The 19501-nt window shown below is 46.9% G+C and overlaps 1 protein-coding gene and 1 long non-coding RNA gene across 2 annotated transcripts in view; one reads left to right on the top strand and one right to left on the bottom strand.

Annotated features, from left to right (window-relative positions):
• The window catches only part of LOC308184670 (uncharacterized protein), a 176277-nt gene extending 157580 nt beyond the window's left edge, over nt 1-18697 (bottom strand). The window contains exon 1 of the mRNA XM_080571977.1: nt 18565-18697. The gene's annotated coding sequence lies outside the window, so the exon portion shown is untranslated. The remainder of the gene's footprint in view (nt 1-18564) is intronic.
• The window catches only part of LOC308184673, a 71879-nt gene that overhangs the window by 40097 nt on the left and 12281 nt on the right, over nt 1-19501 (top strand). Inside the window, exon 2 of the long non-coding RNA XR_013942790.1 lies at nt 7577-19471. This is a non-coding gene — a long non-coding RNA (uncharacterized lncRNA). The remainder of the gene's footprint in view (nt 1-7576; nt 19472-19501) is intronic.

Here is a 19501-nt window from a genome sequence, read left to right as displayed (position 1 = left end):
TTCTATCTTCAATGGTAAGACCAGTCCTCAGGAATCTCAGACCCTGGAGATAAGGGAGGAAGTCTGGAGAAAGGAGGACTTTCCCTTGGTCGAGGAGGATCAGGTCAGAGATCATTTAGGCAAACTTGATACCCACAAATCCATGGAATGCACCTACGAGTGCTGAGGGAGCTAGCCGATATTATTGTTAGGCCACTCTCCATCATCTTTGAAAGGTTGTAGAGAACAGGAGAGGTGCCTGAGAACTGGAAGAAATCCAGTGTCACTCCAGTCTTCAAAAAGGGCAAGAAGGAGGACCTAGGCAACTACAGGGCAGTAAGCCTCACCTCCATCTGTGGAAAGGTGATGGAACAGCTCATCCTGGAGGTCATCTCCAAGCATGTGGAGGATAAGAAGGTGATCAGAAATAGTCAGCATGGATTCACCGAGGGAAAATCAGGCTTAACCAATCTGATAGCCTTCTATGATGGGATAACTGGCTGGGTAGATGAGGGGAGAGCATTGGATGTGCTCTACCTTGACTTCAGCAAGGCTTTCGACACTGTCTCCCATAACATCCTCATAGGCAAGCTCAGGAACTGTGGGATAGATGAGTGGACAATGAGGTGGACTGAGACCTGACTGGATGGCAGAGCTCAGAGGGTTGCGCTCAGCGCTGCAGTCTAGTTGTAGGCTGGTAGCTAGCAGTGTCCCCCAGGGGTCAGTACTGGGTCCAGTGTTGTTCAATTTATTCATCAGTGACCTGGATGATGGAATAGAGTGCACCCTCAGCAAGTTTGCTGATGACACAGAACTGGGAGGAGTGGCTGATACCCCAGAGGGCTATGCTGCCATTCAGAGGGACCTGGACAGGCTGGAACACTGGGCAGTGAGGATCCTCATGAAGATCAACAAGGGCAAGTGCAGGGTCCTGCACCTAGTGAAGAATAACCCCATGCGCCAGTACAGGCTGGGGGCTGACCTGCTGGAAAGCAGCCCTGTGGAGAAAGACCTGGGAGTCCTGGTAGACAGCAGGTTAACCATGAGCCAGCAATGTGCCCTTGTGGCCAAGAAGGCTAACAGAATTCTGGGGTGCATTAGGAGGAGTGTTGCCAGCAGTTTGAGGGAGGTGATCCTCTTCCTCTACTCAGCCCTGGTGAGGCCTCGCCTGGAGTACTGTGTCCTGTTCTGGGCTCCCCAGTACAAGAGGGACTTAGAACTGCTGGAGTGAGTCCAGCAGAGGGCTACGAAGATGATTAGGGGACTGGAGCATCTCTCATACGAAGACAGGCTGAGATAACTGGGCCTGTCTAGCTTGGAGAAGAGAAGACAGAGGGGATCTTATCAATGTATATAAATATCCGAAGGGAGGGTGTCAAGAGTATGGGGACAGACTCTTTTCAGTCATGCCCAACAATAGGACAAGAGGCAATGGGCACAAACTGAAACAGAGGAAGTTCCATCTGAATATGAGAGGGCACTTCTTTACTGTGAGGGTGACAGAGCACTGGAACAGGTTGCCCAGAGAGGTTGTGGAGTCTCCTTCTCCGGAGATACTCAGAACCCTCCTGGATGTCATCCTGCACAATGTGCTCTATGTGATCCTGCTCGGCAGGGGGGTTGGACTAGATGATCTCCAGAAGCCCCTTCCAGCCTCAGCCATTCTGTGATTCTGAGTTTCTGTGATTCTGTGACTGTATGGAGTTTGCAGTTGGTGATGACACGGAGTCGCGATGGGAATTATGCACTTCACTCGTAAGAGAGAAGCAGCACTGTGTTTATTAATGAAAATAGTTGTTTAGCAGGGCGTAATCATGAATAATTGCTTCATTGAAGCATAATGATTGCTTCACTAAGGGCAAATTGTGCCCGACAAATTTGGCGGCCTTCTATGATGGGGTTACAGAATTGTTTGGTAAGGGAAGAGTAACCAATGTCATCTACCTGGACATATTCAAAGCATTTGATACTCTACTGCACGACATCCTTGTCTCTAAATTAGAGAGACAAGGATTTGAGAGATGGACCACTCAGTGGATAAGGAATTGGCTAGATGGTCGTACTCAAAGAGCTGTGGTCAATGGCTCAATGTTCAGGTAGAGACCAGTGACGAGTGGTGTCCCTCAGGGGTTGGTACTGGGATCGGCGCTGTTTAACATATTTGTTGGTGACATGGACATTGGGATTGAGTGCACTCTCAGCAAGTTTGCTGATGACACCAAGCTGTGTGGTGTGGTTGACATGCTGGAGGGAAGGGATGCCATCCAGAGGGACCTAGACAGGCTTGAGAGGCAGGCCTGTGCGAAACTCATGAAGTTCAACAAGGCCTTGAGTTTCACATTCCCCACAAGCTCCTCCTTTTTGGTGAGAAAGACGTCCAGCATAGCACCGCTCCTCAATGGCTCCTCTATCACTTGGAAAAGGAAGTTATCATCAGTGCATTCCAGGAACCTCCTGGATTGCCTGTGCCATGCTGTGCTGTCCCTCCAGCAGATATCAGGGTGGTTGAAGTCCCCCATGAGGACCAGGGCTTGTGAATGTGAGGCTGCTCCTATCTGTCTATAGAGGGCCTCATCCGCTCAGTCTTCCTGGTCAGGTGGCCTGTAACAGACCCCCACTCTGATGTCCCCTGTCACTGCCCTCCCTTTAATCCTGACCCATAAGCTCTCTGTCAGCTCCTTATCCATCCCCAGGCAGAGCTCCATGCACTCCAAATGGTCATTCACATAGAGGGCGACATCCTCACTTTGTCTCCCCTGCCTGTCCTTCCTAAAGAGCCTGTACCTTTCAAAAGTAGCATTCACTGATAAGTTACAGCATTAGTAAGGAAGAGTACTGGCATTAGCTTTGACTTGTTTGTAGAAACTCTGACATAGAGAGAAGAGGATTTGTTGTTTAACAAATGCTAGCCAAAATGTTCTAGCATTGTCATTTAACCCAGCAGGCAGCTAAGCACCACACAGACGTTTGCTAACCTCCCAACACCAGTGGGAGAGAATTGGAAAAAAAGTCAAAAGCTTGTGAGTTGAGATAAAGACATTTTAATAGAACAGACAAGGAAGGGAAAATAATAGTAATAATAATAATAATAGAATATACAAAGGAAGTAATGCATGATGCAATTGCCAACCACTCACTGACCAATGCCCAGCCCGTCCCTGAGCAGCGGCCTCCCCAGTTTTATTGTTCTGCATGATGTCATATGGAATGGAATATCCCTTTGGCCAGTTTGGGTCAGCTGTCCTGGGTCTGTCCCCTCCCAGCTTCTTGTGCATCCCCACCCTCCTTCCTGGCAGGACAGGACGAGAAGCTGAAAAGTCCTTGGCTTAGTATAAGCACTGCTTTGCAACAACTAAAACATCAGTGTGTTATCAACATTATTCTCATCCTAAATCCCAAACACAGCACCATATCGACTACTAGGAAGAAAATTAACTCTATCCCAGCTGAAACCAGGACAATACCCACACCTTATTCCATACCATTTATGTCACGCTCAGGTCCCACACATTGCAAAATTAATCACCACCTTTCCTGTCCTTTGATATATAGACACACACAGTTATCATTCTCTTAGTGTATGGGCTATCCATCTAAAATGTTGTGGGTTTACGTGGCAAAATTTTGTTAGTGGGGGGCTGCAGGGGTGGCTTCTGTGAGAAGAGTCCAGAAGCTGCCCCATGTTAGATAAGGGCCAGTTTCAGCCGGCTCCAAAGGGACCTGCTGCTCGCCAGAGCTGAGCCAATAAGCAATGTTATTTGCGCCTCTGTGAAAGCATATTTAAGAAAGGAATGTGGTGGTTTTACTCGGGTGGGCGGCCGAGCTCTACCACAACCGCTCTATCACTCCCCCTCCTCAAAGAGGAACGGGGAGAAAATACGATGAAAAGGGCTCAAGGGTTGAGATAAGGACGAGGACATCACACAGTCATTATCGTGACGGGCAAAACCGACTCAGCATAGGGAGATAGTAAGATTTATTACTTATTACTAACAAGCTAGAGAAGTGAGAAACAAAGGAAAGGAACCAAAAGCGTATTCCCCCCCATCCGCCCTCTTCCACCTCCTCCCCCCGAGCGGCGCAGGAGAACGGGGGAATGGGGGTTATGGTCAGTCTATAGCGCTTCTTCTTCGCCGCTCCTTCTCGGTCACTCTCGTCCCCTGTGCTGTGGGGTCCCTCCCACGGGATGCAGTCCTTGCCGAACTGATCCGGCGTGGGCTTCCCACAGGCAGCAGCTCTTCAAGAACTGCTCCAGATATGGGTCCGTACCACGGGGTCCATCCCTCAGGAGCAAACTGCTCCAACATGGTGGGTCCCCCGATGGGCAGCAGCTCCTGCCAGATCACCTGCTCCTGCATGGGTCTAGCCTCTCCATGGGCTACAGGCCGAGCCTAGAGTCTGCTCTGGCAGGGGCTCTCCACTGGCCGCAGCCTCCTTCAGGCCAGATCCACCTGCTCCACCATGGTCTCCTCCACGGGCTGCAGCGTGGAAATGTGCTCTGATGTCTTCTTCCATGGTCTGCACGGGGACATCCTGCTCCACCACGGTCATCTCCACAGGCAACAGGGGAACTTCGGCTCCGGCGCCTGGAGCACCTTCTCCCCCTCCTTCTTCACTGACCTTGGTGTCTTCAGGGCTGTTTCTCACTCCTCGTTCTCCCAGCTGCTGTTGCGCAGCAGTTTTTTTTTCCCCTTTCTTAAATATACTCTTACATATGCGCAAACAGCATTGCTCATTGGCCTCATCTCTGGCCAGCGGCGAGTCCCTTTTGGAGCCGAATGGAACTGGCTCTTATCTAACATGGGTGTAAGAACTGAAGTTGTATTTTTGCAGTGGAAAATTCTACTAACCTTGCGTATTCAAATCTGTCTCCAGAACCCCAGTACTGACCTCAAGTTTCTCCTGGGGCTTTCTGCCAGAGGCTCCAGGTGAGGCCATGCTCCCGAGCTGCAGTGTAAAGTAGGTTTTTCACAGCTGGTCGGGTATGGACAGGCCCAAGGGCTGCCGCACAAAGTTTTTCCTGTTTGATTTTTTGAAGGCCTGTTGTTGCTCAGGGCCCGACTTGAAAAAGTTCGTCTTTCGAGTCACTCGATATAGAGGAGTCACAAGCTGATTATAGTCTGGAACATGCATTCTGCAGAACCCCACAAGGCCTAGGAAAGCTGGTGTTTCCTTTTTGCTAGTTGGCAGAGACATAGCTGTTATTTTGTTGATCACTTCCATTGTAATGTGGCGACATCCATCCTGCCATTTTACCACCAAGAACTGGATTTCCTGTGCAGGTCCTTTGACCTTCCTCTGTATAATGGCAAAAACAGCTTTCAAGAGAATTGGTGCTCCGTCACCCTCACTGTGAAGTTCTTTCGCATATTGGTGCAGAGCTTCCTCTGCTCCATTTTGTGGCCATTGCCCCTTGTCCTGTCCCCACAGACCACTGAAAAGTGGTTGGCCATATCACTTTGTCTCCCACACTTAAGGTATTTATAAACATTGATAAGATCCCCTCTCAGTCTTCTCAAGGCTGAACAGACCCAGGTCTCTCAGCCTTTCCTCATAGGGAAGATGCTCCAGGCCCTGTAGCATCTTTGTGGCCCTCCGCTGGACTCTTTCCAGGAGATCCCTGTCTTTTTTGTACCGGGGAGCCCAGAACTGGACACAGTACTCCAGGTGAGGCCTGACCAGGGCGGAGTAGAGGGGGAGGATCACCCCCCTTGACCTGCTGGCCACGCTCCTTTTAATGCACGCCAGGATCCCATTGGCCCTCTTGGCCACGAGGGCACACTGCTGGCTCATGGTCAACCTGTCGTCCACCAGGACCCCCAGGTCCTTCTCCTCAGAGCTCCTCTCCAGCAAGTCATCCCCCAGCCTGTACTGATACGTCCGGTTGCTCCTTCCCAGGTGCAGGACTCTACACTTGCTCTTGTTAAACCTCACTTGGTTTCTTCCTGCCCAGCTCTCCAGCCTGTCCAGGTCTCGCTGAATGGTAGCACAGCCTTCTGGCGTGTTGGCCACTCCTCCCAGCTTTGTATCATCGGCGTACTTGCTGAGGGTGGACACTATTCCCTCATCAAGGTCGTCGATGAAATGCTGAACAAGACCGGACCCAGCACCGATCCCTGGGGAGCACCGCTAGTCACAGGTCTCCAGCCGGACTCTGCGCCGCCAGTCACCACCCTGTGAGCTTGGCCAGTCAGCCAGTTCTTAACCCACTTTATTGTCCATTCATCTATCCCACACTTTCTCAGCTTTGTTTGCAGGATGTTGTGGGAGACAATATCAAAAGCCTTGCTGAAGTCAAGGTAGATGACATCCACTGCTCTCCCCCCATCTACCCAGCTGGTGATGCCATCATAGAAGGCAATGAGGTTGGTTGAGCACAATTTCCCCTTGGTGAATCCATGCTGACTACTCCTCATAACCTTCTTCTTTTCCGATTGCTTGGAGATGGCATCCAGAACAAGCTGTTCCATCACCTTTCCAGGGACAGAGGTGAGACTGACTGGCCTGTAGTTTCCTGGATCCTCCTTCTTGCTCTTTCTGAAGACCGGAGTGGCATTGGCTATCCTCCAGTCTTCAGGCACCTCTCCTGTTCTCCAAGACCTATCAAAGATGATAGAGAGCAGTTTGGCAGTCACCTCTTCCAGCTCCCTCAGCACACGTGGGTGCATCCCATCAGGGCCCATGAATTTGTGTGCGTTGATCCCACTCAGACGCTCCCGAACCACTCTCTCGTCAACCAGGTGGGAGCTCTCCATTTCCCAGACTCTTTCTCCTCCCTCCAGGGTCCAGGAGTTACGGGGGGGGGTCTTTGAAGCAAAGACCGAAGCAAAGAAGGTATTCGGTATCTCTGCCTTCTCAGCGTCCCCCGTTACCAGGACACTCCCCTCGTTCAGCAGGGGACCCACATTGTCCCTGGTCTTCCTTTTACTGTTTACATACTTAAAGAAACCCTTCTTATTATCCTTTATCTCCTTTGCCAGCTTCATCTCCAGGTGGGCTTTAGCCTTCCCTCATCGCAAATGGTAGGGCTGTGTTTCCACCCCTGGGGCAGCCGATTCCAGGTGTACTGGATGCCCCAAGGGAAAAAAAAACTGTGGCCCGCAGTCTGCTGTGAAAGGGATGGAGAAAAATGCATTAGCGATATCAGTTGTCGCATACCACTTGTCTGCCTTTGACTCCAGCTCATATTGAAGTTCTAGCATGTCTGGCAAAGCAGCACTCAGCGGGGGCTTGACTTCGTTCAAGTCATGATACTCCACTGTTAGCCTCCACTCACTATTAGACTTTCGCACTGGCCATATGGGACTATTAAAGGGTGAGCGAAGTCTTGCTGATCGCTCCCTGGCTCTCCAGTTGACCAATTAGCTTATGGATGGGAATCAGGGAGTCTCTGTTGGTGCGATATTGCTGCTGGTGCACCGTTGTGGTAGCGATTGGCACCTGCTGTTCTTCAGCCCTCAGAAGTCCCACAGATGAAGGGTCTTCTGAGAGGCCGGGCAAGGTAGATAGCTGCTTAATCTTCTCCATACTTAAGGGAGCTATGCCAAAAGCCCACCGGTACCCTTTTGGGTCCTTGAAATATCCTCTCCTGAGGTAGTCTATGCCAAGGATGCACAGAGCCTCCGGGCCAGTCACAATGGGGTGCTTTTGCCATTCATTCCCAGTTAGACTCACTTCACCTTCCAATACAGTTAGTTCTTGGGATCCCCCTGTCACTCCAGAAATACAGGGTTCTGCCCCTTGCTAGCCTGATGGCATATGGGTACACTGCGCGCTGGTGTCCGCTAGAGCCTTGTACAGATGCGGATCCAATGTGCCACGCCATCGGATCCCCACAGTCCAGTATATATGGTTGTCCCTTTCCTCTGCCTGGCCAGAGGCAGGGCTCCTCTAGTCCTGGTTGGAGTATCTATCACTTAATTCTTGCAAATGCGAAGAAGAGGTCCCTCCGTCAGGGTCAGGAGTAACATCAGCCCTTCTACTCAGTCGGGGGAACTGCCCAACAGAAACCAGAGCAGTAATTTTCCTAGGAGACCCACTTTTGGCTGCTGTATTTCCTTGCCATTCACGTACCCGAGCTGCTAGGGTCGAGGTAGGTTTGCCATCCCACTTCCTCATGTCTTCCCCATGTTCACGTGGATAAAACCACAGGGTGCCACGTGGTGTCCGTCCCGGGTACTCTCTCCCTCAAGCAGGAAAATGCTGACTCTTAATGGCTGATATACTGCTCCATCTGGGTGAGAGGGACTATATATGTTCTTCAAGGTGGTGGACCTGTTGGGACGGTTTCTCCACAGCCGGGATGCAGGCCCGTAGTGGGGCAGGGAGGTTCTCTTCATATTGCTGAAGCTGGCTGGACACAACATCCACTGTTGGTCCCATCCCATCTCTCCAAGTAATCGCTGCCAGCACACTGGTGTGTGATGATGGTGTGCTCTGTATAAACTTCTGCGACATGGGCCGCGTGTACTGGACTTCATCAGGATCTTTGGGTGTCTGGGCATTGTCCAAATCACTATAAACCATCTCCAGCACGGCTAATTCCCTCAGGTGCTGGAGACCTTTCTCCATGGTGGTCCACTTGCCTAGTTGATATACAGTATCTTCCTTGCAGGAATACCTTTCCTTCACACTTGACAGGAGTCGCCTCCAGAGGCTGAGAACCTGTGCCTCTCTCCCATTTTCTCTGTCAATGACCCTTTCTCTAGAGAGGGATCCCAGCTGCTTGGCTTCCTTGCCTTCTAGTTCCTGTCTACTGGCCCCAGTGTCCAAGCATCAGAGCATCCAGGTGAGAACGTGCTCACCTGGGTAGCAACTGAAATCCCTTCATATATCTTGCAACTCGCTCAGGGATAGGGATCGGGTGGTTTCTGATTCCTTTATGATTTCCATCTCTTCTTCCTGCTGTTTTTGTGATGGCTCTGCTTTAGAGGTGCCTGCTTCTTCCACTTCTCCCTCCCAGAACTTCTTAGGAGGAGCTTCTTCCCTTACTAAAGGAGCTGACTTCCGCTTCCATTGTTTTATCTTGACTATGGGGGTGACTGATACCATCGACGGCTGGCCCTCTGGTTTAGCCACCGTGTCTGTTATCTGTTTGTTGGATTCAGAGACCTCCTCCTCCCCTTGAGGGTGCTGGATAGTGTTAACTACCCTTTGATAGGCTCAGGCCAGGCCCCAGCATAGTGCAGCAAGCTTTAGTTCTCCAGCATTGCTAGGGTCAGGACATATGTCTTTCAATGTATTTATTTTTTTCATTTTTGGGGCATTCCGCACTTGTTCAGGGGTGAGGTTCAAAACCATCGGAGGAGACAACCATGACAGGTACCTGTCCATATCCTCCCACACACCTTGCCACCCACCACCACACTGTCTCAGGGTGGATTCTTGGGTGGTATTCTTAACTAACTGTTTAAGCTTAGGGAAAAAAAGAAAAAAAAAACATTCTGAAGACCTAGCAATAGGAGTACGCTAGTTAGCCATGGATGTTCACAATACTCAAAAGCTATTGTAATTGGCACATAGAGAAAGAAGGCGGCGGTACCATTCCTGATATCGTCCACAAACTGACTTCCAGAGAAGGAAAAAAAGAGACCGCAGTTGTTAATATTCTCCAAGAGATAGTTCCCAGAGGACAGAGATGATAGCTATGTAGGGCCCGAATACCAAATTAGGCTCAAGGCTGGTGCTTTACAGCACAGAGAACTGAAAAAACAAAACAAAACAAAACAAAACCAAAAAAAAACCCACCACAACTCTCAGATCTGATCTATAGTAGAAAGGAGAACACGGCACGGATCACATGGAAAACTATTAAGAGCAAATCAGACAACATTGTGACTAGCAACTGTTAACTATGATAGTTGTAAGTTCCCTCTAAAGTGCTCTGATCAAATATATTGTTATCTCAACCCTCTGAGCCCCACGTTGGGCACCTGTGGTGGTTTTACCATGCTAGGCAGCTGAACACCACAACCGCTCTCTCACTCCCCCTCCGTAGATGAGGAAGAAGAATTAAAGGAAAGAACAACTCATGGGTTGAGATAAGGATGATTTAATTAGAGGAAAAAAGAAATAATTATTAAGGAAAGATTATTATTAATTAAACAATTTAAACAATTTAACTAAACAATTAACAATTTAACTAAAGGGGGAAAAAAGGGAAAGGGGAAAAGGGAAAACTAAACAAAACAAGTAAAGGCTATGTGGAAGTGCAGAGGAAAGAAATTACTCTCTGCTTGCAACAAATGAGCGATGCTTGACCACGTCCTTGAAGCAGGGCCTCAACGCACGTAGCCGGTGTTCGGGAGGAGGACAGACGTTTTCACAACGAAAGCCCACCCCTCCCCTCTTCTTTCTTTTTCCACCTTTTGTTGCTGAGTGTGACATCATATGGCATGGAATATCCCTTTGGTTGGTTTAGGTCAGCTGCCCTGGTGATGTTTCTTTTCTCACATTTTGCCCACCCCCTAGGAGGGTTAGAGAGAGGCCTGATGCTGTGCCAGCACTGCTCAGCAGCAGACACAACACTGGTGTGATACCACTGCTGTTTTAGCTACAAGTGGAGAGCACAGCACTGTATGGGCTGCTGCAGGGAAAGTTAACATCCCAGCCAGACCCAGCACAGCGCCAAAAAGGACTGTGGTGGTTTTACCCTGCTGCACAGGTGAACTCCATCACAACACAAAAAGAATTTATTTTTCAAAAGAAGAGGGGGAGAAGAAAGTATGCTAGAAAGAAAAGAAAAAAAACCTCACAGGTTGAGATAAGGATAATTTAATTACAGGAAAATAAAAAGAAAATAAAACAAGCAAAGGCCACACAAGCACAGTATGAAGGAAAAAACCAAATTCTCTACTTCCCATCAACGAGAAATGTTCGGCTATGTCTTGGGAAGCAGGGCCTCAATACACATAGCGGTTGTTTGGGAGGACAGACATCTTCATAATGAAAGCCCCCCCCACACACACACACTTCTCCTTCCCCTTTCCCACCTTTTATTGCTGAGTGTGACATTGTATGGTATGTAATATCCCTTTGGTTGGTTTAGGTCAGCTGCTCTGGTGATATCCCCTCCCGACTTCTTGCCCACCCCCAGCCTCCTGGCTGGCTCCTGGGGGGCTTTGGAGGGAATCTGGATGCTGTGCCAGCACTGCTTAGCAATAGACAAAACATTGGTGTGATATCAGGGCTGTTCTAGCTGCAAGTGCAGAGCACAACACTGTATGGGCCGCTGCAGGGAAAGTTAACTCCATCCTGCCAGACCCACTACAGGAGGGCATCATGTTCTTTGTGGATAATGGAAGAACAAAAAGTGTAAGTAAGAATAAAGAAAGTTTACCTGAAGTTGTAAATCTTATATGTTTTGAGTATTGACTTCTGCTTCTCTCTGAATGCTTTAGCAATTCTAAAATTAAAGTAGCTCTATGTGTTACCACAGAAAAGTACAGATGATGTAATTGTACAGCAACTTTGAAGAGCTTTAGAGGCAAATTAGTGACTGATTCTATAACACACTTAATTCTGTTAATTCTTCCATTTGTTTGAAGAAATAATCAGTATAAATGTTCATCGTTGTCCTGGTTTTGGCTAGGATAGAGGTAATTTTCCTCCTAGTAGCTGGTAGGGTGCTGGTAGGGTGCTGGTTCCTCCTAGTAGCTGGCTGGGATTTAGGATGAGAATAATGTTGATAACACGCTGATGTTTTAATTGTTGCAGAGCAGTGCTTACACCAAGCCAAGGACTTTTCAGCTTCTCGCTCTGTCCTGCCAGCAGGCAGGCTAGGGGTGCAGCAGGAGCTGTGAGGGGACAGATCCAGGACAGCTGACCCAAACTGGCCAAAGGGGTATTCCATACCATCTGACGTGTAAGGAATGGTCCAGCAATTCGTGCCACTAAGGGGTGTGAAGGGTTAACATTGAGGCCTGGGTTTAGGTGAGAAGAGAACAAAGGGATTTCTTCAGAGAAAAACTGCTGACTCTGCACGGACGTGCAGTAACTTCTGACATCCGGCCAAGAGACCACTAGATAAGGAGGAAGAATATGAGCCTCCCCGTCCAAGCGGCCCCCGAGAGACTAACAGAGACTGATAAGCAGGCGCACCTGGGAGGACTTCGGATTCGGGAAACCAATTATAATAACCCTGCCTCTTCTAGAAGTAGTAATGCATATGTATTAGCCTAGGAGCATAAAAACCAGCCACCTTACGTAACGGGTGTGCGTCCTGGTGGAGCAGAGACTCCCGGCGCACCCAGCGCTGTTTGCTTGCCTCTATTCGTTTAATAAACTGTAAACTTTGATTGTAATCCTATTTGGGACTCAGTCATTTATAACAATTGGGGGCTCGTCCGGGATGGTCTTGGTTCCTGAATTCTGACTTGATCTAGGAGCGGCACCCCCACCATTTGGTGGCTCCTGTTCGAGTCAGGTCGGGACTAACACCATCTTGAACCTGAATAAGGGCAAGCAAAGATTTAGATTTTTTTATGAGCTCCCTTTGCCGGCTACAGCACTATATTTTGCCCGTAATTCTGCGCGCGAAGATCCGAACGAAGACGACGGAGTCGTAAGTATTTAAGGCGTATACCGTTCGGTTGGGTGGGATTCGGTTGCCTGTGTGTGTGTGAGAGTGTGATTGAGACGGAACGTAGTTCCGAAGCGATTGTGGAGGTCTTCTAACCGCGGTTCCAATCTCCCGCGAGGGACTTGGCCGGTGAAGGACCGAAGTGATTCTTATAGGATTCGTGGGTGGGTGATAGGTCCTAAACCCCTTGCAAGACACTCTCACTAAGGCAACAAAGGGCTGTAGGAATTGCCACAGTAAAATTCCTAGATGGGTCAGACAAAATTGAAGACCCGGGACCAGAGAAAAGGGAGCAAATTACCAGACATACCACCAGAAAGTCCATTAGGGATAATGATTAGAAATTGGAACGATAGGGGCCCCAGAAAAGGAAAAAAGTAAATTAAAAATGGTCCAGTATTGTATGATAGAATGGCCAAAGGAGCCTTTAAGACCACATGTCTTTTGGCCCATTTTCGGATCCTTTGAAGACTGGGTTTGCCAGGCCTTAAATATACATGTTAATTCAAAGGAACCTTTTAGTCAGGAGGAAAGTGATTATGCAGGATTATGGATCAGGACTTCACGTCCTTTTTCATCCTCAATATTTACACTAAAAGCAGACGAGAAGTTTGAGGAAGAAGAGAAAAAAAAAAGGAAAAAGAAAAAGATGATGGATGGGAGTCATTGGATAACCTACCACCTCTATATCCTAACAATCCACCCCAGGTGGTGCACCTTGTAATCCTATTTTGTTCTTAAATGTTTTGACTGTGTCAAGGAGGAAGGTGGGAGAATTATCTAAGTAACAGTTTAGAAGTTTTGGTATATTCGCGGTGGTGTTTGGTCAGTTTCCCAAGTATCGGGGGAGGGGGGCTGACTGATTATCAAAGTGGTAGAACGGAGAGTCACTTTGGTGGTTCGGGCCTGATCCCTGGGAATTTGGTAAGAAGGGGGAGAGCGAATTTATTTAGGCCTCAATACCTTTTAAACCCCCCATATTGACGGATACACAGGAGTGATTTCTTGTTTTGTGTAGGCTTACTAACAAAGTGCATGAGAAAAATTAGCATTCGGCTTGAAATTCGGTCTTATTGAAATGTAAATTTTATGAAAAAGGTGTTATTGTTTGTCTAGAAGGCAGAAGGCTGAGTGCTTCAGGTGTTTTTCCGAAGTCCTGTGGATTTATGATTGGAATGGGGCTCATTAATAATCTGAAATAGTGAAGTCTGTATGTGGAAAGAAGAGTTTAATTCCAGGGAACTGGGACATTTGGGAAGAAGATTAGGAGAAGATAGTAAAAACCTGCAATAAAAAGGTTTGCGTGGAAATTGAAACAAGGGACAGTAACTAATATAAATAAATAAAAGGGAATGGGAAATCAAGGAAATGGGTAAAATCCAAAACAAAGACGTCCTAAAAAAAAAAAAAAAAGCCTCCTTGGGTGCATATTGGCACATTGGAAGGATATTGTTAGAAATGGGGGCACAGAAAGCAAGAGGACTTTCACTAAGTATTGCAATGAATGGTGGCCACTATATAAACTAAATGGCCACTTTATGGATCAATCGACTATAACAGTGTCTTGCAGTTAATGTTGTTTTTGAGGAGAGAAGGGAAATAGGATGAAATGTTGTATACTGATATGTTGTTTCAGCATCTTGAAGGGAAAAGGTTTGGAATTAAGTTGGCCCCTGACTGAGCCTTTGGTGTTGGCATTAGAAAAGTACAGGCTGGAAAAAGATAAAGGAAGTGTTAAAAGGTTGAAGGTGTTAAAGGTTGTGTGGCATGTAGTATTTAACAGAGCTGTTTGAAGCTGAATGAGCAGGGAAAGAGGATGTAGGAATGTTAATAGTTCCGCCTCAACCCGAGGCTGAGATCTCTAAATCGCGGGTGTGAGCCCTCTGGGGCAGAGGGACAGTGATGGGTCCCAGAGAGTTGTCGTGGAAACAGAAAAGCAGCTAACTCTTAAAACAACCTGAGTTCATGTGTGAGCTCAGATTGCCAATGGGACCGCTCAGGGAACTGTCAGCGATTGCATTCCCCTGACCGACCCCCTCACTGAGACCCTAATCACCCCGGAAATTATATAAATACCAAAATCTGGTTAAATTGGCTATTGGGAATTGAGAATCTGTTCCAACAAGGTCCAAAAGAAACCCCTATGGAATTTATGGAATATTTGAATTTCTGGACCAACTTTGAAATGCAATGAGAAAAAAAAATGGACCTGGCTTAAAAAAAAAAAAAAAAAAAAAAAAAAAACACAGAGGCAATTGGCTAGCCTCTTTCCAGGCCAATCGGCCCCTGATATTAGAAAGAAATTGTCTTAGGCTGCAGGACAAACTTACAACAGTCAGGAATGATGGGGACCTGGGGCATCTACCCTAGCAGGTCCACTAGTTGAAATAAAGCTAGGAAACGAAGACAGAGGCTTGAATTTTTTCTTGGTTATGGGAGCTTCTTTGTGTTAATTAGTCAGTAAATGTAATAGGAGCAACATATTCAGTGTTAAATAGCTTAAAAGGACGATTAGGAGCTAAGACAACTACAATAATTGGAGCCACAGGGAAAGAGGAGGAATGGTCATTCTTACAACCCCTTGATTTGCGTTTTGGGGGTAAGGAACTAACCCATGAATTTTAGTATGTACCAGAATGCCCGATTCCACTCTTGGGACGGGATCTATTAGCCAACTTAATAACAATAAAACAATAACCTTTGAGGATGGAGAATTAATAATGAAGGTACCTGAGTCCAAAGTAGGACAAATCCTAATGATCAAAGATAAACCCTTTGTTAATATTCCAAGAGAAGTAGAAAATGCAGTTATAGCAACAGTATGGGAAACAGATGTACCAGGGAAGTCGAAACTGGCACAACCGGTAAAGGTGGAATTAAAGGAAGGAGCCAAACCTGTTCGAATCAAACAATATCCACTTAAGATAGAAGCCAGGCAGGGGATAGTGAAAATTATTGACAAATTTCTCAAATATCAGATTCTGGAAGAATGTAAATCGGAATACAGTACTCCAACTTTTCCAGTAAAGAAGCCGAATGGCGAGTATAGATTTGTACAAGATCTTAGAGCAATAAATGAAATAACAAAGGATATTCACCCGGTAGTAGCTAATCTTTACACATTGTTAACATCTGTGAAAGAGAAATATAAATGGTTTACCGTGATAGATTTAAAGGATGCCTTCTTTTGCATACCTCTTGATAAAGATAGTAGAAAATTATTTGCCTTCAAATGGGAAAACATATTGAAGTTTTTGGACCATATATGGTAACAACCGTTTTGGAACAAAGGGGGGGGGGCACTGGTTATCACCCAGCCGGATGATGAAATATCAGGCAATACTAACTGAACAAGATGACATAACCTTGAAAACGACTAACCTGTTATATCCAGCAGTATTTCTAGGAACTGTTCCAGAAGAAGGACCGTTGGAACACAATTGTGTGGAAATAATCGAACATACTCACGCCAGCCACAAAGATTCAAAGGATGTACCCCTTGAAAGGTATTCAGTGGGAATACCACACCCCGTGGCACCCACAAAGCTCAGGGAAAGTAGAAAGGATGAATCAAACAATAAAACAACAATTGGCTAAGTTAATGATCGAGACACAGCTGCCCTGGACGAAATGCTTACCATTGGCACTTTTAAACATAAGAACTAAACCACACAGTGAGACTGGATTATCATCATATGAAATGTTATATGGTATGCCTTATTCTCAAGGGATGCCCCTAGGGAACAATGCAGTTGAGGATCATAGTATCCAGAAATATATAATTACCATTGGAAGGAGATTACAGGAGCTAAGAGAAATTGGGATGATGACTCAAACACCACCTTTAGGACTTGCTATTCATAAAATACAACCAGGAGACAAGGTCTTAATAAAAACCTGGAGAGAAGAATCATTGAACCCCCGATGGGAGGGACCGTACCTTGTTTTACTTACTACTGAATCAGCTGTGAGAACAGCAGAAAGGGGTTGGACCCAGCGAATCCAGAATAAAAGGACCAATAACTACCGAAGCCTGGAGGGTTGAGTCCACTCCTGGGGAACTGAAACTGAGACTAAAGAGGAACTGATATCCCAGCAATGAGGTTCTGCATGAATTAAGGGCACTGGATAAAGAGGACAAGTCTGAAGGGAGGAAAGGGAGAAGGCAAGACCGGGGTAGGACCCTCCACTGCGGTGTGTGTGGTCTACCGAGGGAGGCAACCCCTATGGGTATTGACCGCCGAGTGAGAGGGCCTCGACCGGACTTCTCCCGCGCTAAGATCAGGTTGTCCTGAGAAAAATAACATGAGAACCTTTTAAACCCATAATAAAATTGTGATTAGTTTTTCCAGAAGCTGGATCACCCTGAAGGGCTGAATGGTAACACAAGCTCTGAAAGCGGGCCCAACCCCATGATTGAAGGCGCTTCCCACACTCTCAAGATTGGACGACGAAAAAGGATAAGAAATGCTATACTTTCTGGTATTGTTTTTACAGGGGCAATTGGGCCATGGGCAGGAATGGAGGAATAACTTTTTCACTTTGGGGGAGGAAGTGGCCAAGGCCTTTAACCTTAGTAACTGCTGGATTTGTGGAGGACTGGGGGGGAACTGAAAGTTGGCCCTAGGTAGCAGGCCAGGTCGAACCCAAGTGGTGGGTCAGTAATTTGAGCGAAGTTCATAATGGGACGCAATTTTGGAAAGAGGAAGGAGGTCCATGGCAGTTGCACTCGTCAGCTCGGGGTATATACTGCTTGAACAGAACAGGAACAGTGGCGGTGGGAAAAAACATTTGCAATTGGACTCTGTCCCCCGGATATGATTGTACTGATCCTGGATGTAGTCCTATAAGCTGTACAGCACGTAGTGGGAAATGGAACGCCACACATGTTCAGCTGAGAAACGGGACTTGGCTGAAATGCTCATATAGAGAATTTTTTGGATCCGGATGTGAAACTGTGGCAAGAGCACAAGCGGGGGGACAATTTGATGGTCAAATCTTGAGCTGTCAGCGTGATAACACCACTAAGGAATAGCATGTGGTGCGGGTCTATCGTTGGAAATGGCAGGATGAGAATGGGAGGCGAGTGTTCTTTAAACATTTCTGGTCAGCTTATAATATGACAGGCCGCCAAAGAGAACTGAATTGTGACTGTAAGTGGAAACCCGATGCGGGAGCTTGGAAGTGCGCATATACGAGTACAAACGGGGCAGACATTGTAACAGGACCACTCGGTAACAAGGACACTCTGTATTATCACGCCCCAAGGGATAAAGAGGGATGGGATAGTCCTTTTCCAAACGGGACGTGGGCCCTAAAGGGACATTATTGGGTGTGTGGCAAACATGCTTACAAGAGGCTACCCGGAAACTGGTCGGGAATATGCTATGTGGGGTACATAAGACCCTTCTTCTTTTTATTGTCACAAACACAAGGAAATCATTTAGGAATAAGATTATATGATGACCTGAACAGAATGAAACGATCTATTGATACTTCCTTATCCGGGGATAGTGCCCAAAAGAGGGGAAAGGATGAATGGCCTCCTGAAAGAATCATACAGCATTATGGGCCAGCTACCTGGAACCCGAATGAGTTGATATCAGGAGCCCGAGAACCTATTTATAATTTGAACCGAATAATTAGGTTGCAAGCTATCCTCGAAGTTGTAACCAATCAAACAGCGACGGCCTTGGATCTTATGGCTGATCAATCCACTCAGATGAGGAATGCTATCTTTCAACGTAGAATGGTCTTAGACTATTTACTAGCAGAAGAAGGGGGAGTGTGTGGAAAATTGAACGATTCTAATTGTTGTTTACAAATTGATGATAATGGAAAAGTGGTTAAACAGATAACAAAGGAAATTAGGAAGTTAGCCCACGTCCCAGTACAAACTTGGAAGGGTATGGATTGGGATTTCTTTTCATGGTTGCCCGATGGACCATGGGTTAAAAGGATGCTATTTTTATTTTTATGTGGTGTAATGACATTATTGTTTATACCTTGTATGATACCTTGCTTTACGTTGTTGGTACTGCGAATAATAAATAGCACCCAATTTGTGATGACTTTGGGAGAGAAAAGGTGATGTGTCGATAATGATGCTTAAGAAATGGACACCCCGAGAACTGACTGATGAAATCCAACTGCTACTAACAAAGGTTGAAGAAGAGACACGAATTGATGATATTAAAAAAAAGGGGAGGAATTGTAAGGAATGGTCCAGCAATTCATGCCACTAAGGGATTTGAAGGGTTAACATTGAGGCCTGGGTTTAGGTGAGAAGAGAACAAAGGGATTTCTTCAGAGAAAAACTGCTGACTCTGCACGGACGTGCAGTAACTTCTGACATCCGGCCAAGAGACCACTAGATAAGGAGGAAGAATATGAGCCTCCCCGTCCAAGCGGCCCCCGAGAGACTAACAGAGACTGATAAGCAGGCGCACCTGGGAGGACTTCGGATTCGGGAAACCAATTATAATAACCCTGCCTCTTCTAGAAGTAGTAATGCATATGTATTAGCCTAGGAGCATAAAAACCAGCCACCTTACGTAACGGGTGTGCGTCCTGGTGGAGCAGAGACTCCCGGCGCACCCAGCGCTGTTTGCTTGCCTCTATTCGTTTAATAAACTGTAAACTTTGATTGTAATCCTATTTGGGACTCAGTCATTTATAACAATTGGGGGCTCGTCCGGGATGGTCTTGGTTCCTGAATTCTGACTTGATCTAGGAGCGGCACCCCCACCATTTGGTGGCTCCTGTTCGAGTCAGGTCGGGACTAACACCATCTTGAACCTGAATAAGGGCAAGCAAAGATTTAGATTTTTTTATGAGCTCCCTTTGCCGGCTACAGCACTATATTTTGCCCGTAATTCTGCGCGCGAAGATCCGAACGAAGACGACGGAGTCGTAAGTATTTAAGGCGTATACCGTTCGGTT

The sequence above is a fragment of the Anser brachyrhynchus genome, assembly GCF_964034855.1.
Source record: "Anser brachyrhynchus genome assembly, chromosome: W".
In the NCBI taxonomy this organism is placed as follows: domain Eukaryota; kingdom Metazoa; phylum Chordata; class Aves; order Anseriformes; family Anatidae; genus Anser; species Anser brachyrhynchus.
This window is presented reverse-complemented; position numbering and strand designations above follow the sequence as displayed.